Source organism: Oncorhynchus masou, chromosome 33, assembly GCF_036934945.1.
Source record: "Oncorhynchus masou masou isolate Uvic2021 chromosome 33, UVic_Omas_1.1, whole genome shotgun sequence".
Lineage (NCBI taxonomy): Eukaryota > Metazoa > Chordata > Actinopteri > Salmoniformes > Salmonidae > Oncorhynchus > Oncorhynchus masou.
Genome location: NC_088244.1, coordinates 36,216,119 through 36,240,706, shown reverse-complemented (window position 1 = coordinate 36,240,706; position 24,588 = coordinate 36,216,119). Strand labels below are relative to the sequence as shown.

Here is a 24,588-nt window from a genome sequence, read left to right as displayed (position 1 = left end):
AGGACGCGAGGAAGAGGGACTAAGACTTTGTTAGAGTGGGGTCTACGTCCCACGCCGGAGCCGCCACCGTGGACAGACGCCCACTCGGACCCTCCCCTATGGGTTTTAGTGTGCGGCCGGGAGTCCGCACCTTGGGGGGGGGGGGTTTCTGTCACGCCCTGGTCTTAGTATTTAGTGTTTTCTTTATCTATTTAGTCAGGCCAGGGTGTGACATGGGTTTTTGTATGTGGTGTGTTTTGTCTTGGGTTTTTTTTCACATGTATTGGGATGGTAGCTTAGTGGGGTGTTCTAGGTGAATCTATGGCTGTCTGAAGTGGTTCTCAATCAGAGGCAGGTGTTGATCGTTTGTCTCTGATTGGGAACCATATTTCGGCAGCCATATTCTTTGAGTATTTCGTGGGTGATTGTCCTTATTGTCATTTTGTCCTTATGTCTGTCGTGTATTAGTTTGCACCAGTATTAGGCTGTTTCGGTTTTCGTTACGTTTATTGTTTGTTTTGTATTTTGATTCGTGTTTTTCAGTCTATTAAACATGGATCGCAATCTACACGCCGCATTTTGGTCCGACTCTCCTTCGCAAATAGAAAACCGTAACAATCAATAATACTATTTAGGCCTATATAGCATTTGTAAAGTCATCAACAGGTATTGTTTCAGTTCAACCCAGGCTTCAACTAAAAATAGACAATAAAGGCCTAGGTTTTCAAGCTTTGGTTAATTTCAAATGTAATCTTCAAGTTAATCATTAATATGTTGGCTTCACATCTTCATTTCAACCAAAAATGTAAGTTAAAGAATAGTACTAAACTAAATCAAATCAAACTTTATTTAAAGTGCATTTAAAGTTGGAATAGATTTAGTCCTATTCTTGAACTTACATTTGGTTGAGATGGAGATGTGAATCCAACATATTGATTATTAATTTGTAGGCAAACTGGATATTGAATTGTGTTTGGTTGTCAACGCAACCAAATATCAACATTTGAAGGAGACCTTCTGCTTGGATCATTCCATCTGTGTCTCTGACTTAGTCTGGCTTTAATTCCCATTTCTCTTCACATTAATAATTGATATGTTGGATACACTTCTCCATTGCAACCATTTGTTTTTGCTAAAGAATAGGACTACATTAAATCAAATCAAACTTTAAACGGAATTTAAATAAAGTTTGGTTTGATTTACTCATATTCTTTAACTTAGATATTTGGTTGTGATGGAGAAGTGAATCCAACATAAATGATTTATTAGGCTAAGTCACATTGAGGTTAGCCCACTGTAACTACTTATGTAATCATAGAAAGCGTGCATGTTCAAGATAGCATGCAAAGGTCGCAGGTCTTCGGAGATCTTCACAATTGCTATGATAATCTGCCAGAAGCTTGAACAGCATTGGTCACTTGCACCATGTATTTTTTATGTTATCTCAACTGCATTCCAGGTCATTTGGTTCTGCTATTAGATGAAACACAGTAAGTTGTTAAATACAGTAAATACAAGATATCTGACTTTGTATACACATTTGAACTTTGTTGTGCTTTTAAATGGTTGAAAGCGCTGTGATAACACATTTGGGAATTCAACAAATCTGTCTGTATTTTGAGTGGGTGAATAAAAGTTGAAATCTCATTGATCAACGTCTCAACCAAATTTGACCCAAATTTCCACATTGAAATGACTTGGTGTGCACAGTGGGTACTAAGTGCCAAATATAAGCCATGAATCCCATTTTGACAGGGGGAATGGAAGTTTGTTGTGTGCAACAGGGAGTGGCAATTAAATGCAAGCGTCGCACAAAAAAAACTGTAATTGTTAAAATATTTCTAGCCTGTGTATGTACAGTATGGGTTAACAGGGTTGACGTGTTATGCTCGACCCGCTCAGTTTTCCACCACAACACAAAATAGCCAAAAAGAGTAGAACCAGCTCACCTGCTTTCACACTATGACCTGACTATGTCACAGAGGGTTGCTGAATTTTGGCATTTTAACAAGTCAATATTCATATTAAAAAGCTGATTGATTAAATTCTCCATGTGGCCAATATTAAAGTGAACTTCATTCAATATAACAGGCTTTTAAAATGCAATATTGGTGCACAATTTCTACTCAAAATATCAAAGGGATGCAAAATGCACTAATTTCATTGAACTATCCAGTAGTATTAGTTTTGTTCCTGTGCTCTGTTGACATACAGTATGTTTAACATGGTCCGGGATCGGTATAGTATGCTAGTAGACTATCTGTGAATGAATGAAGCTAGTCAGCAGCACTTGGCCAGTTGCCCAACCAGGACCCTTCAAGCTCACTGGAAACATGCTTGACATGTTTATGCTTCCCTGTATGGAACCTGATCAGATCATTGGGGCCTGTCCTGGGACGGTCTGTCTTACTCAACCAACTGCAAAATGTCATGAACCCTCTTGCCATCCTTATACCTCGTGCCATCATATGAAATGGAACCTCAACCCCCTTAAGTACATTATGTTCCAAGTAAACATTTTGGAGAGAGAGAGAGAGAGAGAGATCAGCCCCACACCAAGCAGCTCAGCCTGCAGTCTGTCATAGGCAACACATGCGAGAAAGGAGAGCAACACAGCAGCAGAATATCTTTCAGGACTGAATAGATGTGAAATTCATGTCGGAACCCCTTCTAGCAATATCCAAAGGTTATGATGACAACTCAGTATGGGACACAGAAATGTGAGACGCAAGATGGGAACAGAGCGTTGTGACCCCATGTTGCCTCAGCAGACAGCTGCCCCAATGAGACTTTTCCGCTGTGGGTACCAGCTCTGGATCCAGAGCATGAGGTAGGCTGCCTCTGGGCTAGGGAGAGGGGGACGGGGGGGAGGGACGGGGACGGGGACGGGGGGTGAATGGTCAGGTCTGGACGCCACAGAGGAGATATTGACACCTGCCTGTCTCCTCTTTAGAGACCTGGGATGAACACGTGTCTGTGCACACAAACACACACACACACACACACACTTTGCACACAGAGACAGACACACACACACGCACACACACACACACACACACACACACTTTGCACACAGAGACAGACACACACACACACACACACACACACACACACACACACACACACACACACACACACACACACACACACACACTTTGCACACAGAGACAGACACACACACACACACTTTGCACACAGAGACAGACACACACACATATTTGCAAATATTAGAGCAAATACACCAGAGACGTATGTAAAGTCATATCCCAGCAAGCTGGCTGTGATGTCATTACAACTAGAAACCAGGTTGCTTTGATGTCATTGCGACCAGTTTTTCTCACTGGGAAAGAGATGTGAACATGCAACATTATACAGACATACTTTTCCTCTATCCACATGGACTGGTGTGTTGCCACAGTGTCTGTCCAACATGTGGAAATGATGGTTCCTCTCTATGGCTCTAATCTTGGGTTCTTTTTTTTTAGCTAGGTAAGCCAGTTAAGAACAAAATCTTATTTACAATGGTGGCCTACTGGGGAACAGTGGGTTAACTGCCTTGTTCAGGGGCAGAACTACAATTTTTTTTATACCTTGTCAGCTCGGGGATTCAATCCAGCAACATTTTGGTTACTGGCCCAACGCTCAACCACTAGGCTACCTGCCACCCCAGGCTAGGATTGTTTCTGTCAGCCTCTGAAACTCCAGCACTGGCAAAATGTGAGAGTTTATCCACAGGACTTAGTGAAGTCAGCTCTGGTAAACATCAAAGAGTTTAAGTGCATTAAAACATCATGATGGATACTTAAGCATTCTTTCTCAATCTCACCCTTATGGCTCCATCCTCCTCTCTCCCCTCTCTCTCTCCACTCGAAGATACACTTTTCAATGGTGGTCCTTCAAAACAGTGTGTTGTGAAAGGCTTTCTAAGACAGCAGAGAGAGAGAGAGAGAGCGAGAGAGAGAGAGAGAGGTCTCAGTGTTTCCAGGAACACACTTGCACTTACCTGTGGTTTACAGCTGCTGCCCAATCATAGCTCAGCTGCTACAGTAATGTCTATCCCTGTCACTCTATTTGGAGCAGGGAGGCCAGACTAAATTCCTAATAGGCCAAACTCTCAGCCGGCAAGGATAGCATGTTCCTCTCTCTCCTGGGCTCTACTAACAAAAACAGATCTAGACACTGTGATCATTACTGAAAGGCATAAACACTGTCTGTAGGCTACTGCAGAATATTACGTTTGCTACATAACCTTTTTTAACATGCCAACTGACAATAGGCATACAATTCTATTTGCCCAGAATGTAGCCGACTAGGAAAATCGGTAACAGTTGGTATGAGGTCTGACACTAAAGATGCAAGAATGTCCAGCTGTGTTACGGGCACTGATTCCAGAGGCTGACCCAAAACAACATTGCTGCAGAAGAGGTAGACAGAGCGGCCTTCTGGTCAGACTTCGGAGGCGCGCACACACCACCAACCGATTCCGGGTACATTACCCGCTGATTTCCTGTCTCTAGATAACAAGGTAGACGGAATTAGGGCCAGGGTTGCTTTCCAGAGAGACGTTAGGGATTGCAACATACTCTGTTTCACAGAAACATGGCTCTCTCGGGATATGCTGCCGGAGTCAGGACAGCCACCGGGATTCTTTGTGCTTCACGATGACAGAAATGAACATCTCTCTGGGAAGAAGAAGGGCTGGGGTGTATGTTTTATGATTAACGACTCATGGTGTAATTGTAACAACATACAGGAACTCAAGTCCTTTTGTTCACCTGACCTAGAATTCCTAAAAATCAAATGCTGACCATTATATCTCCCAAGAGAATTCTCGTTATTGTTGTCACAGCCGTGTATATCCCCCCTCAAGCAGATACCACGACGGCCCTCAAGGAACTTCACTGGACTTTATGCAAACTTGAAACCATATATCCTGAGGCTGCATTTATTGTAGATGAGGATTTTAATAAAGCAAATTTGAGAACAAGGCTACCTAAAATCTATCAGTATATTGACTGCAGCACTCACGCTGCTACTCTAACTTCCACGATGCATACAAGACCCTCCTCCGCCCTCCCTTCGGCAAATCTGACCACCACTCCATTTTGCTCCACACTTCCTATAGGCAGAAACTCAAACAGGATTTACCTGTGACAAGAATTATTCAACACTGGTCTGACCAATCGGAATCCTCGCTTCAAGACTGTTTTGATCACGCGGACTAGGACATGTTCCGGGTAGCTTCAGAGAATAATATTGATGTATACGTTGTTTCGGGGGGTGAGTTTATAAGGAAGTGGATAGGAGATGTTGTACCCACTGTGACTATTAAAACCTTCCCTAACCAGAAACCGTGGATAGATGACTGCATTTGCGCAAAACTGAAAGCGCGAACCACTACATTTAACCATGGAAAGTTGACTGGGAATATGGCCGAATACAAACAGTGTAGTTATTCCCTCCACAAGGAAATCAAATAAGCGAAATGTCAGTATAGAGACAAAGTGGAGTCGCAATTCAATGGCTCAGAAACTAGACGTATATGGCAGGGTCTACAGACAATCACCAGCCATGTCACGGATACCAACATCTTGCTTCCACACTAACTAAACACCTTCTTTGCCCACTTTGAGGATAATATAGTGCAACTGACGCGGCCCGCTACCAAAGACTGTGGGCTCTCCTTCTCCGTGGATGACTCTTGCCCAGACAACATCCCTAGCCGTTCCACACTAACTAAACACCTTCTTTGCCCACTTTGAGGATAATATAGTGCAACCGACGCGGCCCGCTACCAAAGACTGTGGGCTCTCCTTCTCCGTGGATGACTCTTGCCCAGACAACATCCCTAGCCGCGTCCTCAGAGCATGCGCAGACCAGCTGTCATGTTTACGGACATATTCAATCTCTCCCTATCCCAGTCTGCTGTCCCCAAATGCTTCAAGGTGGCCACCATTGTTCCTGTATCCAAGAAGGCTTATATAACTTAACTAAATAACTATTACCCCGTAGCACTCACTTCTGTCATCATGAAGTGCTTTGAGAGACTAGTCAAGGATCATATCACCTCCAACTTACCTTTCACACTAGACCCACTTCAATTTGCGTACCGCCCCAATAGGTCCACAGACCATGTAGGGCCACCCCTAGGTGGTGAAGATAGGAAACAACATCTGCACTTCGCTGATCCTCAACACTGGGGCCCCACTAAGGTGCGTACTCAGCCCCTTCCTGTATTCCCTGTTCACCCATGACTACGTGGCCCTGCACGCCTCCAATTCACTCATCAAATTTGCAGACGACACAACAGTAGTAGGCTTGATTACCAACAACGACGAGACAGCCTACAGGGAGGAGGTGAAGCACGCGGAGTGTGGTGTCAGGAAAACAACCTCTCACTCAGCGCCAAAACAAAAAAGATGATTGTGGCCTTCAGGAAACACCAGAGGGAGCACCACACTAACCACATCAATGGGACCGCAGTGGAGAAGGTGGAAAGTTAAGTTCCTTGGCATACACATCACGGACAAACTGAAATGGTCCACCCACACAGACAGTGTGGTGAAGAAGGTGCAACAGCGCCTCTTCAACCTCAGGAGGTTGAAGAAATTAGGCTTTTCACCTAAAACCCTCAAACTTTTACAGATGCACAATTGAGAGCATCCTATCAGGAATCATCACCGCCTGGTACGGAAACTACACTGCCCATAACCGCAGGGTTCTCCAGAGGGTGGTCTACACAACGCATCACCGGAGGCAAACTACCTGCCCTTCAGGACACCTACAGTACCTGATGTTGCAGGAAGGCCAAAAAGATCATCAAGGACAACAAGCACCCGAGCCACTGCCTGTTAACCCCACTAACATCCAGAAGGCAAGGTCAGTACAGGTGCATCAAAGCTGGGACCGAGAGACTGAAAAATAGCTTCTATCTCAAGGCCATCTGACTGTTAAACAGCCATCACTAACACAGTGAGGCTGCTGCCTACATACAGACTTGAAATCATTGGGCACTTCAATAAATTGATCACTAGTCACTTTAGTAATGCCACTTTAATAATGTCTCATCACATATGTATATAATGTATTTTATACCATCTTTTGCGTCTTGCCTATGCAGCTCGGTCATTGCTCATCCATATATTTATAGGTGTGGATTAGGTAGATGTTGTGGTATTGTTAGATTACATGTTAGATATTGCTGCAATGTCAGAACTAGAGGCACAAGCATTTCACTACACCAGCATTAACATCTGCTAACCATGTGCATGTGACCAATACATTTTTATTTGATTTGGCATTACCTGTTTGGGAGTACTGGCACAGGCCAAGATCCTGTCAGACTAATTTACAAACTAATTGTCTGTCTGTCTCTGTTAGAATTTGACCACAACATTTTATTGAAAAGTATCCTGTTTTTATGCCCATTTCAGCCTTGATAGGTTGTAAGTCACAATTGTTACAGCAAACCCCACAGTGTAAATGGTCCAAATAATGTTGCCACTGAATGTAAAACTACTAAACGGTCAGGTGTAAGATACTGTATATATAAGCAGCCAGAGGATATAGGCAAAGCTGGTTGAAAATGTCAGTTTACAACTGGTTGTAATCTTGTTGTCATGAAGTCATTTCAAACTATTTCCCCTGCCTCTGCTGGCAGGATATATGATCTATTTATCACATGATCTAATCCATGATGCTTCTTCCCTTTAAAATTCCACTGGATTAAATTAAATCAAGTGTTATTGGTTGCATACACTTCTTTAGCAGATGCTATTGCGGGTGTAGCGTAGCAAAATGCTTGTAAATGAGTTGTAATGAGATCAGATCAGGGACTGCACATGTCTCATATAAGGCTGTCAGCTGTCTAATTCTTTAATCTGGTTAGTACCTTATTCAGGCAGGTCACCCATGATACTGGCAGGGCATTGTGGACGGGGATGGTGGATGGGCGCAAGCATCTGGCTCTGGTTCAAAAGGTTGCATGTTTGAATCTAGCGATAGAAAGTTGTTTTTGATATTTTTGTTTGAAGCCTATCCCAAACCTTAACCCTTATCTTTAGGGAATATGTTGCCATTCACTAGCTAGTACACTAGCTCTGTACCTTAGCCACGCTGTTTCACTGCTCCTCAGCAGTTAGTGAGGAACAGGGCCAGTGTAACGGTTCTCGTCTGGTGAAGGAGAAGCGGACCAAAATGCAGCGTGGTATTTTTGAGACATGTTTAATGATGATGAAAAAAACATGAACAATACAAAAACAACAACCGGAACGTGAAAACCTATACAGCCTATCTTGTGACAACAAACGCAGAGACAGGAACAATCACCCACGAAATACTCAAAGAATATGGCTGCCTAAATATGGTTCCCAATCAGAGACAACGATACACACCTGCCTCTGATTGAGAACCACTCCAGACAGCCATAGACATTGCCAGATAACCCCACTAAGCCACACACCCAACACCCCACAAAACCCCAAGACAAAACACACCACAATAAACCCATGTCACAACCTGACCTGACCAAATAAATGAAGATAAACACAATATATTACGACCAGGGCATGACAGCCAGAGGGCACTACTTTAGAGGAAACTATAAACTCCAGCCAATAGAGAGGAGGAATCACACATCTGGTGACATGGCACTATCGGTAACAAAGCCAGTTGTCATTCCTCTAGTTTAGATTAACATTTCAAAGGGGAGCTGTGAATTCTGACTTCCAACTGCCACCTTGTGGCATAATTGAGTAACACCGCACTGTCTCTAAACGCAAGTGATATATACATACAGCGTGTTGTCAAGTGAAATAGATCAACCATAGCAGCACGACATAAAATGTTCTGATCAGTTCATTTTACAGTGAGAGTTGACTTTGGTTAAACTGTTCATTTTTCATGAGCTTGTTCTCAAAAGGGCTGATACTGTGCCTTGCGAAAGTATTCGGCCCCCTTGAACTTTGCAACCTTTTGCCACATTTCAGGCTTCAAACATAAAGATATAAAACTGTATTTTTTTGTGAAGAATCAACAACAAGTGGGACACAATCATGAAGTGGAACGACATTTATTGGATATTTCAAACTTTTTTAACAAATCAAAAGCTGAAAAATTGGGCGTGAAAAATTATTCAGCCCCCTTAAGTTAATACTTTGTAGCCCCACCTTTTGCTGCGATTACAGCTGTAAGTCGCTTGGGGTATGTCTCTATCAGTTTTGCACATCGAGAGACTGAAATGTTTTCCCATTCCTCCTTGCAAAACAGCTCGAGCTCAGTGAGGTTGGATGGAGAGCATTTGTCGCAAAGTTCAAGGGGGCCGAATATTTTCGCAAGGCACTGTATATTTAATGCATTAGTGCCATGTCCCCACCACAACACAGATGTGTGTGACTGTGTGATTCCTCCTCCCTACTGGCTGGAGATTTGAGTTTCCTCTGGCCATGTACCTCACTAACAGCTGAGTTGCAGTGAAACAGCAAGGCTAAGCTACAGAGCTATATATCATGTCCCCAAATCCACCATGCTCCCTACATAGTGCACAACTTCAGGGCACCTTTGTCCTGGCAAAAAACTGTGCACTATTGAGAATCGGGTGCCATTTGGGGCGTTACCCCAGAGGTCCTCCCCTTCCCCTCGTTCTCCTTGGCAACAGTCAGGTGACCGTGCAAGAATTCATTGAAACAAGCTTCTGTCTTGCTCATCTTGTCTCCCTCGCTCACGCTCACACTCGCTCCGCTGCACAGGGCCTGGAGGACTGTGCTGTGTTGCATGACTCTGTCTGTCTGTGCTTTGCCGAATGCCTACATGACCACAGACCAGGAGAAGAATGAGCTAACGCAGACTCCGCTGCTCAAGATCTGGGTGCCATCGTTGGGGATGGGAGGAGCAGGAGAGGCTGTAAGTGAGAAGAACCACTCAGCCTGGCTTTCTGTCAAGTTCTCTCTTTCTCTCTCTCTATTTCCCTCTGTCTTCTGTCTGTTTTCTCTCGCTTCTTTCCTCTCAACTTCTTAATTCATTCATTAGTACGAGTCATGGGAAAGTTATCTGAAACAACAGGTGGATGAGTGTTCAAGTGTTGCCAAGTTAAGACTGATTGTTTCATATTGTGACACTCATAGATCTATTCTATGGCTTCCTTCTCTCCTCCCCATGCCCTGTGCGTGAGAATTAACTTCATCACGCCGATGGCAGGCATCTGTCTCTCAATGGAATAAGTGGGCCTTGGGATTACAGTGCTGCTCTCTGCTGTCCTACTTTAACACTGTCCTGTGACTTGCATGGATACTGTCAGTGGTGGAAAAAGTACTAAAATGGTAAAAAAAATAAAGATACCTTAATAGAAAATTACTCAAGTGAAAGTCACACAGTAAAATACTATTAGAGTAAAAGTCTAATAAAAGTATTTGGTTTTAAATATACTTAAGTATCAAAAGTAAATGGAATTGCTCAAATATACTTAAGTGTCAAAAGTAAAAGTAGGAATCATTTCAAATTCCTTATATTATGCAAACCAGACAGCACACATTTTGTTCAAATTTTATTTACAGATAGCCAGAGGCATACTCCAACACTCAAGTCATTAATTTACAAATGAAGCGTTTGTGTTTAGGTTGTCCGCCAGATCAGAGGCAGTAGGGATGACCAGGAATGTTCTCTTGATAAGTGCACGACTGGGACAATTTTTACTTGGGTGTCAGGGGAAATGTATGTAAAAAGTAGAAAGTACATTATTTTCTTCTTTAGTGAGGTACATTTTTTATTACAGATACCATCCAAAAAACAACTTAAGTAAAAAAATACTTTAAACACTTAAGTACTTTACACCACTGGATACTTTATGCTGACGCTGCAGTCAGTCACCATTCATACAGAGTACACTGGTTCTCCTACTGTAAATCAACCCTCTTAGGGGCCGATTGTGACCCAGGTGAAGCGTACGTCAATGGTATTCTGACCTTGAATTTAAGCATGAGAATAGCATGCTATTCACCCGCTATTCGTTCGGGGTGGAGATCTAAGAAATGAAGGCGTGGCAGAGATGTGTATCCTGACCTTGAATTAATTCCCTAAGAATTCCACCACCTTTCTTCGAGTGGAAATAATGAATGTTTTTTTTTTAATAGAAATTACACCATTCTCCAATTTACAACTTGATAAGAGCTTGGTTAAGCTTGGTAAGCCGTTTGATTAGGGAATTGTAGACATAGATGACATAGATTGTTTTAGATCTCTTCAACTTTCTAATCGCTAAGAGACAAATGTGATATCAGTCCCATGGCAGCAAACTAAAGCATATCATATCAACTTTCCCACAGTAAAGTTTATGAAATGCTGTGACATTATAGAGAATTTAAATTGTACGGCCCTTTTAACTTGCAGGAATGGGCACTCTCAAATGTTATTCATTCTAGGCTATCAGACTTTCTCTGTTTCCTATTTCTATCATGTTAAATATTAGCCACTATTAGTATCGACCGTCAGTAGGCTAGAGTAAGTGGAGCTGCTTACATTTCTGAAATGAGAAATGATATCTGGAGCTTATGGATATATGCAGTTTGAGCTTGACTTTATTGACTGGTCTAATATATCCCGTGGAACGCTTCTGTTTCAGTTTTTGTGTTACTATGATGAAATCGCATGCTGAACAAGATGCTGGTACTGTACTGTCCTCAGGGTGGTGTTGTCACCCATGTGACTGGCTGCATGGGATACTCTGTGGTGCTAAAGGTATAGTGGGACGACACTCTCAAAGGAGTTGACTAATTACTTGGGCCATGATTATTATGCAGAACACATTTGTATACCTCTGGTAAGACATAGCATGGTAACAATGATGACTCAATCAATTCCATTGGGAGATCTTGTATTTGTACTATTATTTAGTTAACCTTTATTTAACTAGGCAAGTCAGTTAAGAACAAATTCTTATTTACAATGACAGCCAAACCCGGACGACGCTGGACCGATTGTGCACCGCCCTATGTGACTCCCAGTCACGGCCAGTTGTGATACAGCCTGGAATCGAACCAGGGTCTGTAGTGCCTTCGACCGCACCTCCACTCAGGAGCAGATCTGATAGGTGTGCCCTGGTTAGCTGATATTTTAGCTCTCTCTCCCCTGGTGCCCTCTCTCTTGATGAGATGGTGAGCATTATGTTTGCGCACACACACACACACTTGAATGTAGTGTTTACTCCCACCATTGAGTTGTGCCGTTGTCAAAGTGTTCATAGATAACCCTTCTATTTACCCACCAGGCATGTACAATAGATTCCTATGGTGTTTGTCTTGTTTATCCCCAGCCTCCGTGCCCCAGTTCACCAACTCCCCCACTCTGATTGTGATGGTTGGACTGCCTGCCAGGGGGAAGACATACATATCCAAGAAGCTCACCCGCTACCTCAACTGGATAGGGGTTCCCACAAAAGGTCAGTTTACACACACTAGCCAAGTTCAATGATCTGAGGGGTGCTTGAATGCCCATGCACGTCACTGAGGACTGGAGTTGATGGTCTTTCGCTCTCCGGCCCCTATTGTCTATTGTCTATAGTCTTCAACTTGGGCCAGTATCGCAGGGAAGTCCAGAGCTACAAGAGCTTTGAGTTCTTCAGACCGGACAATGAGGAGGCCATGCAGATTCGCAAGTACGTGATGCTGCAGGTTTGACGGGTTGCTCTATCTATGTTATGAAGCTATGGTTGCGTCTGAACTGGCATCCTATTGCCCTATACTGCTAGACTTTTCCACTACCTTTTGTGTGTGGTCAAAGTAGCAGTGCACAACAGCATATAGGGAAAAGGGTTCACAGCAAATTTGCAAGTGTTCAAATCTCGGTGTTGAGGTAAAAATTGTGAGTGCAATATCTGAGTGTTGATTCTAGTGGGGTTAACACCAGGGGGATTGAAATTGACACCACATGCAGTGAATATAAGAAGTGTTTTTTCAATCGCAGTGGAATCAACATTGCATGGTGTTATTACTCGACTGTGTTAAGTTAATTTCCGTTAACTAGCCTTGTGGTTAGAGTGTTGGAGCGCCCGTAACCGAAAGGCTAGTGGATCGAACCCCCGAGCTGGCAAGGTCAAAATCTGTCGTTATGCCCCTGAACAAGGCAGTTAGCCTAGAAACAGTTGGTTGTCATTATAAATAAAAATGTGTTCTTAACTGACTTGCCTAGTTATATAAAAAAATAGAAAAAACGTAGTGAAAAGCACATGGAAGGGTCTTCATTATCATATTTCCCAGCATGCTTTGTTGCAGGTTGACTCATAATAATTAGTTTTAATATCTGTGCTTCCTCATGCACATTGATTTATTAATTGATATTAAACAATACAATTTGTAGGGGTTGGACTTATTGTTACCGAGATGGTTGTTCCAGGTTAGATGGGTTGGGTAATCTTGTTTGTCAAGTCGTTCACCATAGCAGCCATTTTGAATGCAGGTCGAGGGTGATAAAATATTCCAATTGTTGAATATCCTCCCTCTGCCTGGATTTCAATAGGAATCACTAATCACTTCACAAACCAGTGTATTGTGACCTGCATGTCTGATGTGGCCCGTAACCCAGGAATTTCAGACCACAATGTTGAGGATAACTAGGCCATAACTAAAGGCCTTAATGAAATGTACAATATATGGTCATAAAGGGTTTACTTTTAATTCTAACACATTCACTAACAAAAAAATATAACGCTGAAAGTTTAACAGCATCAACTCTAAAAGTGTTAATTGAACTTGTTAGGGAACCAACACCAGGGGTGTGTAAAGGAGACGCTGTTAAGATGGTGCCGAAGAGGATGGCTGACGTTTTACATGCTCCTAACCATTTGTGCTATTTTGTTTTTTTATATTGTTTGTAACTTATTTTTGTACTTATTTTGTACATAATGTTTCTGCTCCAGAAAATAACTTCTAGACATCAGAACAGTGATTACTCACCACAAAGTGGAAGAAGCTTTTTCCTTTAACGAGCTCTCCCGGGAGCAGGCACAAATCATTTGGACGAAGAAAATACGGAGGAAAAGAGGATGCAGGTCGGGCTGCCTTCTGAGAATCTGGCGAGCGAGTAAACTCCCACTGCCATTCATTCTACTTGCGAACATGAAATCATTGGGAAATAAAATTGATGACTTATGATTATCCTACCAACGGGACATTAAGAACTGTAATATCTTATGTTTCATCAAGTCGTGGCTGAATGACGACACGGATAATATAGAGCTGGCGGGATTTTCCATGCACCGGCAGAACAGAGAAGCTACGTCTGGTAAGACAAGGGGTGGGGGTGTGTGTCTTTTTGTCAATAACAGCTGGTGAGCGATGTCTAATATTAAAGAAGTCTCAAGGTATTGCTCGCCTGAGGTAGAGTACATTTTGATAAGCTGTAGACCACACTATCTACCAAGAGAGTTCTCACCAATATTATTCGTAGCCGTCTATTTACCACACAGACCAATGCTGGCACTAAGACCGCACTCAACCAATTCTATAAGGCCATAAGCAAACAAGAAAATGCTCACCCAGAAGTGGCGCTCCTAGTGGCCGGGGACTTTAATGCATGGAAACTTAAAACAGTTTTACCACATTTTTACCAGTAGGCACATGTGCAACCAGAGGAAAAAAAACTCGAGACCACCTTTACTCCACACACAGAGATGCATACGAAGCTCACTCGCCCTCCATTTGGAAAATCTAACCATAATTCTATCCTCCTGATTCCTGCTTACAAACAAAAACTAAAGCAGGAAGTACCAGTGACTCGCTCAATAAGGAAGTGGTCAGATGACACGGATGCTACGCTACAGGACTGTTTTGCTAGCACAGACGGGAATATGTTCCCGGGATTCATCCAATGGCATTGAGTAAACCACTTCAGTCATCGGCTTCATCAATAAGTGGATCGATGACGTCGTCCCCACTGTGGCCGTACATACATATCCCAGCCAGAAGTCATGGATTACAGGCAACATCCGTATTGAACTAAAGGCTAGAGCTGCCGCTTTCAAAGAGTGGGACACTAATCCGGATGCTTATAAGAAATCCCGCTATGCCCTCAGACTAACCATCAAACAAAGCATCAACACAGGATTAAGACTGAATCTCTGACGCTCGTCGGATGTGGCAGGGCTTGAAAACTATTACGGACTACAAAGGGAAACCCAGATACGAGCTGCCCATTGACGCGAGCCTACCAGACAAGCTAAATGCCTTTTATGCTCGCTTTGAGGCAAGCAACACTGAACACTGCACACTGCCCTAACCCATCTAACCCATCTGGACAAGAGGAATACCTATGTGAGAATGCTGTTCATCGACTACAGCTCGGCATTCAACACCATAGTACCCTCCAAGCTTGTCATCAAGCTCGAAACCCTGGGTCTCGACCCCGCCCTGTGCAACTGGGTACTGGACTTCCTGACGGGCCGCCCCCAGGTGGTGAGGGTAGGTAACAACATCTCCTCCCCGCTGATCCTCAACACTGGGGCCCCACAAGGGTGCGTTCTGAGCCCTCTCCTGTACTCCCTGTTCACCCACGACTGCGTGGCCACGCACGCCTCCAACTCAATCATCAAGTTTGCGGACGACACAACAGTGGTAGGCTTGATTACCAACAACGACGAGACGGCCTACAGGGAGGAGGTGAGGACCCTCGGAGTGTGGTGTCAGGAAAATAACGTCACACTCAACGTCAACAAAACTAAGGAGATGATTGTGGACTTAAGGAAATAGCAGAGGGAACACCCCCCTATCCACATCGATGGAACAGTAGTGGAGAGAGTAGCAAGTTTTAAGTTCCTTGGCATACACATCACAGACAAACTGAATTGGTCCACTCACACAGACAGCATCGTGAAGAAGGCGCAGCAGCGCCTCTTCAACCTCAGGAGGCTGAAGAAATTCGGCTTGTCACCAAAAGCACTCACAAACTTCTACAGATGCACAATCGAGAGCATCCTGGCGGGCTGTATCACCGCCTGGTACGGCAACTGCTCCGCCCTCAACCGTAAGGCTCTCCAGAGGGTAGTGAGGTCTGCACAACGCATCACCGGGGGCAAACTACCTGTCCTCCAGGACACCTACACCACCCGATGTTACAGGAAGGCCATAAAGATCATCAAGGACATCAACCACCCGAGCCACTGCCTGTTCACCCCGCTATCATCCAGAAGGCGAGGTCAGTACAGGTGCATCAAAGCTGGGACCGAGAGACTGAAAAACAGCTTCTATCTCAAGGCCATCAGACTGTTAAACAGCCACCACTAACATTGAGTGGCTGCTGCCAACACACTGACACTGACTCAACTCCAGCCACTTTAATAATGGGAATTGATGGGAAATGATGTAAATATATCACTAGCCACTTTAAACAATGCTACCTTATATAATGTTACTTACCCTACATTATTCATCTCATATGCATACGTATATACTGTACTCTATATCATCGACTGCATCCTTATGTAATACATGTATCACTAGCCACTTTAACTATGCCACTTTGTTTACATACTCATCTCATATGTATATACTGTACTCGATACCATCTACTGTATCTTGCCTATGCTGCTCTGTACCATCACTCATTCATATATCCTTATGTACATATTCTTTATCCCCTTACCCTGTGTATAAGACAGTAGTTTAGGAATTGTTAGTTAGATTACTTGTTGGTTATTACTGCATTGTCGGAACTAGAAGCACAAGCATTTCGCTACACTCGCATTAACATCTGCTAACCATGTGTATGTGACAATAAAATTTGATTTGATTTGAAGCATGCACAAGAGCATCAGCTGTTCTATATGACTGTGTGATAACGCTCTCGGAAGCCGATGTGAGCAAGACCTTTATACAGGTCAACATTCACAAAGCCGCAGGGCCAGGTGGATTACCAGGACGTGTACTCAAAGCATGCGACCGCTCCCTGACTAAGTCTGTATGTTTCAAGCAGACCACCATAGTCCTTGTGCCCGAGGAAGCGAAGGTAACCTGCCTAAATGATTACCGTCCTGTAGCACTCACGTCGGGAGCCATGAAGTGCTGTAAAACGCTGGTCATGGCTCACATCAACAGCATCCTCCCAAATACCCTAGACCAACTCCAATTCGCATAGCGGCCCAACAGATCCATAGATGACGCGATCTCAATCGCACTCCACACTGCTCTTTCCCACTTGGACAAAAAGAACACCTATGTGAGAATGCTGTTCATTGACTACAGCTCAGCGTTCAACACCATAGTGCCCATGAAGCTCATCACTAAGCTAAGGACCCTGGGACTAAACACCTCCCTCTGCAACTGGATTCTGAATTTCCTGACGGGCCGCCCCCAGGTGATAAGTGTAGGTAACAACACATGTTCCATGTTGATCCTCAACACGGGGGCCCTCAGGGGGTACATGCTCAGTCCCCTCCTGTACTCCCTGTTTACCCACGACTGTGTGGCCAGGCACGACTCCAACACCATCATTAAGTTTGCGGACAACACAACTGTGGTAGGCCTGATCACCAACAACGATGAGACAGCCTATAGGGAGGTCAGAGAACTGTCAGTGTGGTGCCAGGACAACGAACTATCATGGTCCAAACACGCCAAGACAGTTGTGAAGAAGGAACAAAAAAGACTTTTCCCCCTCAGGAGACTGAAAAGATTTGGCATGGGTCACCAGATCCTCAGAAGAGTTTCAGAAGAAAGTGCTTTGTTTCTAGCCATTTTGAGCATGTTGTACCCACAAATGCTGATGCTCCAGATACTCAACGAGTCTAAAGAAGGCCAGTTTTATTGCTCCTTTAATTAGTACAACTGTTTTCAGCTGTGCTAACATAATTCCAAAAGGGTTTTCTAATGATCAATTAGCCTTTTTAAAAATGATCAACTTGGATTAGCTAACACAACGTGCCATTGGAACACAGGAGGGATGTTTGCTGATAATGGGCCTCTGTAGATATTCCATAAAAAAAATCATCCGTTTCCAGCTACAACAGTCATTTACAACATTAACAATGTCTACACTGTATTTCTGATCAATTGATGTTATTTTAATGGACAAACAATGTGCTTTTCTTTCAAAAACAAGGACATTTCTAAGTGACTCCAAACTTTTGAACGGTGGTGTGTCTGCTCCTCTGTGTTGTTCCCTGTAGTTGCATTGTTTTGTCGTGTTTCTGTCCAGACGCTGTTCTTGTTCCGTTGCATGTCCGTCTATATTAAATGGATCACTCCCTGTACCTGCTTCTCATCTCCTGCATTGGGCGTTACACAATTTGAGAGACGGTGAAAGAGACAGCTCCTCAGTTTAGGGTTCTGTAATGTTGATTGGAGATGAACAATGTTTGCAATTCTGTGCCATGTCACTCAGCTGTGATTATCTAATTAAATGTAAATGTACCCATACAAGATGTGGTTTGAAAATAAACATGAATAGAATGGCATCAATACTAAGATGAGGCACATTCATTTAGCAATAACAAACAAGATACGACTCATCTGTTATAATAATCCAATGACTGAAACTAAAATACAAGTAGCTAGCAACATTAGACTAACCAGCTAACAATTACAGGCGAAAATAAAGCTAGCATAAAAACGAGACACATAATGCTGTAATAATGATGAAAATACTATTGAGAACTATCATCAGTAAAACAGGGGGGAAACGTATACCTTTACTTACAGTTTTGGTACTCGCGCACAGTGATGAATAAATTGGTCAGAAAGGACATAATGTCCAAAACTGAAATGTGTGTTCACAGCAGTAGATGGCGAGCTGCATTTGGTAATGCACTAAACACTCTGCCAGCCTGTGATAGCTGGGACGTCATCATTGAGTGCTTAAAGAAACAGGCTTTCCTACACTGTGGTTGTTAAAATTCTGATCTCAAATTTGTGGTGTGACAATTCGGACACAGTCTATAGCAGCGTTCTCCTACTGCACCGGCCAATGTTTGCGTGCCCACGTCATCAGCTGTGTCATCGACTGACAAATTGCTATAACATATGATGTGGTTAGCTGATACATAAATTACCTGTCCAGGTATTGTAAGATCTGGCATGCATCAGCAACGCCTGGGCAGAGGAAGGCTCCTTAGGACTGTGGTGGTTTGTGTGTCGTATTATGGAACAATTGATTTGCTATGTCCTTTTGTGTTGTAGGATTGACCTTTTCTGTGGTTTGTTAATCCAATGATTTCGCCCTGTATTTTCTTTCTCAGGGCCTGTGCTTCAAATGCCCTTAAAGATGTAGTTATCTACTTCTCGAAGGAACATGGACAAGTAGCTGTGAGTAAGAGGACAACTTAAAACTGTCCCTCTGAGCTGACAGTCGACAGGCACACACCATACCTCATATATGAGTGAAAATGACAGTACTCAGGGCATTGAACTTCACGCATACTGTACAGACACACTGGACATCAAATACTATACACTCCCAAGGTCCTCCTGGGTAAAAAGGGATTATGACCACTATGGGAGTTACAGAGTAAATAATGGTTAAATAAATATACACTGTGCCCACTGTTCCTCCTAGCATCAGAGTTCCTCCTAGCATCAGAGGCCACAAAGTTCTGCAACAGTGAGTGGAATGTCCTCTTCCCTCCAGGTGTTTGATGCCACCAACACAACACGGGAGAGGAGGGTCTCCATTGTGAGCTTTGCCAAGGAAAAAGGCTATAAGGCAGGTTCAGGTGCAGGCAGTCCTGTAACTGCTACTAATATATTATTAATAAACAACTGTTCTACAACTGCACCAGCTAAATACATATTCAGATGGTGATATACATTAAACCTCAATTTTGAACTCTAGAAAAAAAAAACTTTGGAATAATGAACACTGCTCACTTTCTCTGAACAACTGAATTTTCCTCACAGGTATTTTTTGTGGAGTCCATTTGTGATGATCCAGACATCATTGCACAGAATATCGCGGTGAGAAAGTCTCCTCTCAAAGTTCACTCTTAAATACCAGAGGGTTCTCTGTTTCTAAGATGTTAAACTCTACAAGATGTTAAACTCTACACTGTGACACTGACCTTTGTCCCAGGATGTGAAGGTGAGCAGCCCAGACTATCTGAACTGTGACAAGGAGGAGGCACTGGCAGACTTCCTGAAACGTATCGAGTGCTACAAGCAAACCTACGTGCCATTGGATGATGAGAAAGACAGGTAGAGTTATTTTTTTGATGCTTCTCAGATTATGCCAACCAGCCTGGTCCCTGATCTGTTTGTGCTGTCTGGCCAACTCCTGTATGGTCATTGCCACAAACAAATCTGGTACCAAGCTTTATGCTAACAGCTGTTCTCCATGAATTAGAGAAAGAGTAAGAACTAAACTGAAAAATCCATCTCTTCTTCTGTCTCCCTATATTTCCCCTACATGTAATCGTGTCATGCACCTGTTTTAGAGAATAATTGTCTCCCTATGTGGCTCTCTCTATATTTCCCCTACCAAGGTGCCTGTCTTACATCAAAATCTTCAACGTGGGCTCTAGGTACCTGGTGAACTGTGTGCGGGACCATATCCAGAGCCGGATAGTCTACTACCTCATGAACATCCATGTCACGCCGCGCTCCATCTACCTGAGCCGCCACGGGGAGAGCAATATGAACCTGCTGGGTCGCATTGGGGGAGACTCCGGACTCTCTCCCAGGGGTCATAAGGTCAGTAGGCCACACAGGTTCTGTGTTTATGACATGCATCTCGCCCACCAGAACCTAATCAGCGAACATTCTAATGTTAAGGCTGTCACCAGATACTAATATGACATTATTGTTTTAATCCAGATATACAGTGCATTCGGAAAGTATTCAGACCCCTTCCCTTTTTCCACATTATTCTACGTTACAGCCTTGTTCTAAAATTGATTAAACGTTTTTTTGCTCTGATATTGCACTGTATACTGTGGGACCTTATATAGACAGATGTGTGGCTTTCCAAATCATATTCAATCAATTGAATTTACCACAGTTGGACTCCAATCAAGTTGTAGAAACATCTCAAGGATGATCGATGGAAACGGGATGCACCTGAGCTCAATTTCAAGTCTCATAGCAAAGGGTCTGAATACTTATGTAAATAAGGTATTTCTGTTGTTTATTTTGCAAAAATGTGTCAAAACCTATTTTCACTTTGTCATTATGGGTAATTGTGTGTAGATTGAGGAACATTTGTTATTTAATCCATTTTAGAATAAGTCTGTACCGTAACAATGTGGAAAAAGTCAAGGGGTCTGAATACTTTCCAAATTCACTGTAATTCTATTCTTCCACCCAATGCCTTAATGTATTGGTCCCACCCTTGAGTAGACAAGAGAAAGCCATAATGCATGGTGCATGTGACATTTAAAATATGTCTAAGAGAGTTGGGTTGAAAGAACAAAGATACAGTTTTATTATCCGCAAAGAAAATGGACAGTAAAGCAAAATATTATGTAAACAATCATCCCCACTCCCTGTGAACATGGTCTGCCCCTGTAGTATGCCACTGCCCTGGGAACCTTCATCAAGAGCCAGCATATAAAGGATCTAAAGGTGTGGACCAGTCATATGAAGAGGACCATCCAGACTGCAGAGCATCTGGGGATCCCCTATGAGCAGTGGAAGGCTCTCAATGAGATTGATGCAGTAAGTCAATGTTTACTTCTGAGTTTAAGCATACATTTTATGTGAGTCTGCACCGCACGTGTATATACAGTTCACAGTGAATGTGTGACCCATTGGGTTACCTGTACACCACAAGTAGCCTACTGAGCTAACAGAAGTTAGCCATGAGCTAACAGAAGTTTTCGGGTCTCAGGATATGTTTCTCATCATAGTGCGTGCCTGTACCACTCATTGACCACTTCCTTGCACTGTCCGTTCCTCATCAGGGTGTGTGTGAGGAGATGACGTATGAGGAGATCCAGGACAACCACCCAGAGGAGTTTGCACTGAGAGACCAGGACAAGTACCGCTACCGTTACCCCAAGGGTGAGGTAGGACCCGTCTTAATTCACCACACATTGCATTGCTCACCAAATACACACCAAATATACATACACTGTACATTACTCTCAGACATACTGTAGCGACCTTAGTACGGTACAGACCCTAGCGATCTTAGTACAACACCTCGCGATCTTAGTCCAACACCTGGCGATCTTACTCCAACACCTAGCGATCTTAGTACAACACCTAGCTACTACCTTGTCAAGAGATTTGAATCTGCCGGGGGAAACAGCTAAGGTGTTGGATTGACAGTTGCAGGAACCCACTGGGTTCGAGTCCCGGTCGGGGCTATCATTCCAATTTGCAACAATACTGTAATGAAATATTTCAGATGACACTTGGTGGAAGGTGGATGGTGGATCTGAGAGACTGAGGAAGATAATTGATAACATACCCATATTATCTGTCTCTGGGTTGATTCACAATGCTGAGCTGGAAAGGCAAGAAAGAAAATGTATTGCATGGTATGGTTCAGGTTGGTGCAATAGTGGGAAAGATGTATTATTTTTTATTTTTTTTGTCCGATTCTTTTTCCTCTCTCTACTACAGTCATATGAAGACCTGGTCCACCGTCTGGAGCCAGTGATTATGGAGCTGGAGAGACAGGAGAATGTGCTGGTTGTGTGTCACCAAGCTGTCATGCGTTGTCTGCTGGCCTACTTACTAGACAAAACCGCAGGTACAGTTGGACAACAGTTCAACAATACATGGGTTTATTTGGTATTTTTTTAAGATAATGACGCTTGTCAGGTCAAAGATGATCTCAGCACCCAGAACCAAATCTTGCATGTGCGCTGGCTGTCAGGCGAGACTAGGTCTTAAGACGTACATCCTGTTCTCTCCCCAGATGAGTTGCCATACCTAAAATGTCCTCTTCATACGGCGCTCAAACTTACACCGGTGGCCTATGGTAAGTTGTTGTCAAATGAATAAGTTCAGAATTTCAAATTCACTCATGGCTCTTTCGCTCCTGATACAGGATGTAAAGTGGAGCATGTTTTCCTAAATATTGAGGCAGTCAACACGCACAGAGAGAGACCTGGGGTGAGCTTTACAAAACATGTACATTTATTGCAAGCACAATATAAAAATAAAAAAATGTATAATAGATTCCGCAAATCTAACACTGACTCCCATTTGTGTTATTGTTGTAGAATGTGGATGTATCTAGAGACCCAGAAGAGGCCTTGAAGACTATTCCTGACCACTTTTGAACATGATTTAGAGCAGGGGAGGCCAATTCCAGTCCTCGAGGGCCTGATTGGTGTCACAGCTTTGCCCCAGCCCCAGCTCACACACCTGACTCCAATAATCACCTAATCATGATCTTCAGTTTAGAATGAAATTTGATTAATCAGCTGTTTCCTAGGGATGGAGAAAATGTGTGACACCAATCAGGCCCTCGAGGACTGGAGTTGGCCACCCCTGATTTAGAGGATATGGACTCTAGGACCATAATGATGCTTTTAACTTTATTTTCAATCAATTATGACTGCGTACCTTTTCAGATTAAACCTTGTCAAAGGCAGCAAGGGGCAAAGGGGGGAAAAAAGACAAGGGAGAAGACTGGATGAATACAAGATCAAATATGACAAACCCCACTGCATATGGAAACACAGGGGGAAAATTGACTGATTTCTTCCTCCTCCGTGGCAACAAAGGCTAAAGCCAAGTACTGAATGAGCATGTGTTGTTTATTGACCTATAATGTACATGCCTCGGTCTGCTCACTCTGACCCTGGTATCTCATACCAGACATTTAGTGAAGCGCATTCAGACAGGTGGTGTCAGATGTAGTTTGGCATAGTGTGAAAGTGGCCCAACATGTTGTCAAGCAAACATTTTCTCAGGCAATTCTTACATTAGGCTGCAGGATAAATGATTATACTTAAGTGAAAGTAAAGCTCAAAAGGTAATCCATTCTAGTGAAGTGTTATAGGTCTAATGCAGCTGTTTTTATTTATTTTATGTACCTTACTGTGATTGTTTAAAAACAATTTTTTAAAGAAACAAAAATAGATTCTTAGCTAAGACCGGTTTCTCAAGCAAGAATGATGATAGGACTGTCTGTGAGTCATCTGACTGGGGAAGGGAAAACTGAAAACTAGCTGTTATTTAGCAGAGAGGTTTGGAACTGGCTTATTGGTCTGTTAACTAATTTGCCACCTGGAGACATCACCAGGCAGGACAAACTCCATCCCACCAAAACAGGCTGAAATTTCAGGCAGTCTTTTCAAACAGTTCTTACACTAAAAGGGGATTATCATCTAGCAGATGCTCTTCTCTAGAGCAATTTACAGGAGCAATTAGGTTTAAGTGCCTTGCTCAAGGGCACATTGACAGATCTTTTACCTAGTCACCTCCAGGAATTTGAACCAGCAACCTTTCAGTTACTGGTCCAACGCTCTTAACCACTAGACTACCTGCCGCCTCATTTCCAGAATTTCACAGTATTATTCCAACTTCATAATGTGGAAATATATAAAACACAGGGAAATCACATTTGACTGTACTGGGCCTTTAAATGAATAAACAAATATTATATTTGGAGACATTTTGTGATTATTGATGATGCTTATGTGGTAGCTAGGTGTCAGAACCCTAGACACAGTGCCCAAAC

At 43.1% G+C, this 24,588-nt stretch overlaps 1 pseudogene; it reads left to right on the top strand.

The window, feature by feature from the left end:
• The first annotated feature begins 9,632 nt into the window (after nucleotides 1-9,632).
• Nucleotides 9,633-24,478, top strand: LOC135528408 (6-phosphofructo-2-kinase/fructose-2,6-bisphosphatase-like; annotated as a pseudogene).
• The last annotated feature ends 110 nt before the right edge of the window (nucleotides 24,479-24,588 follow it).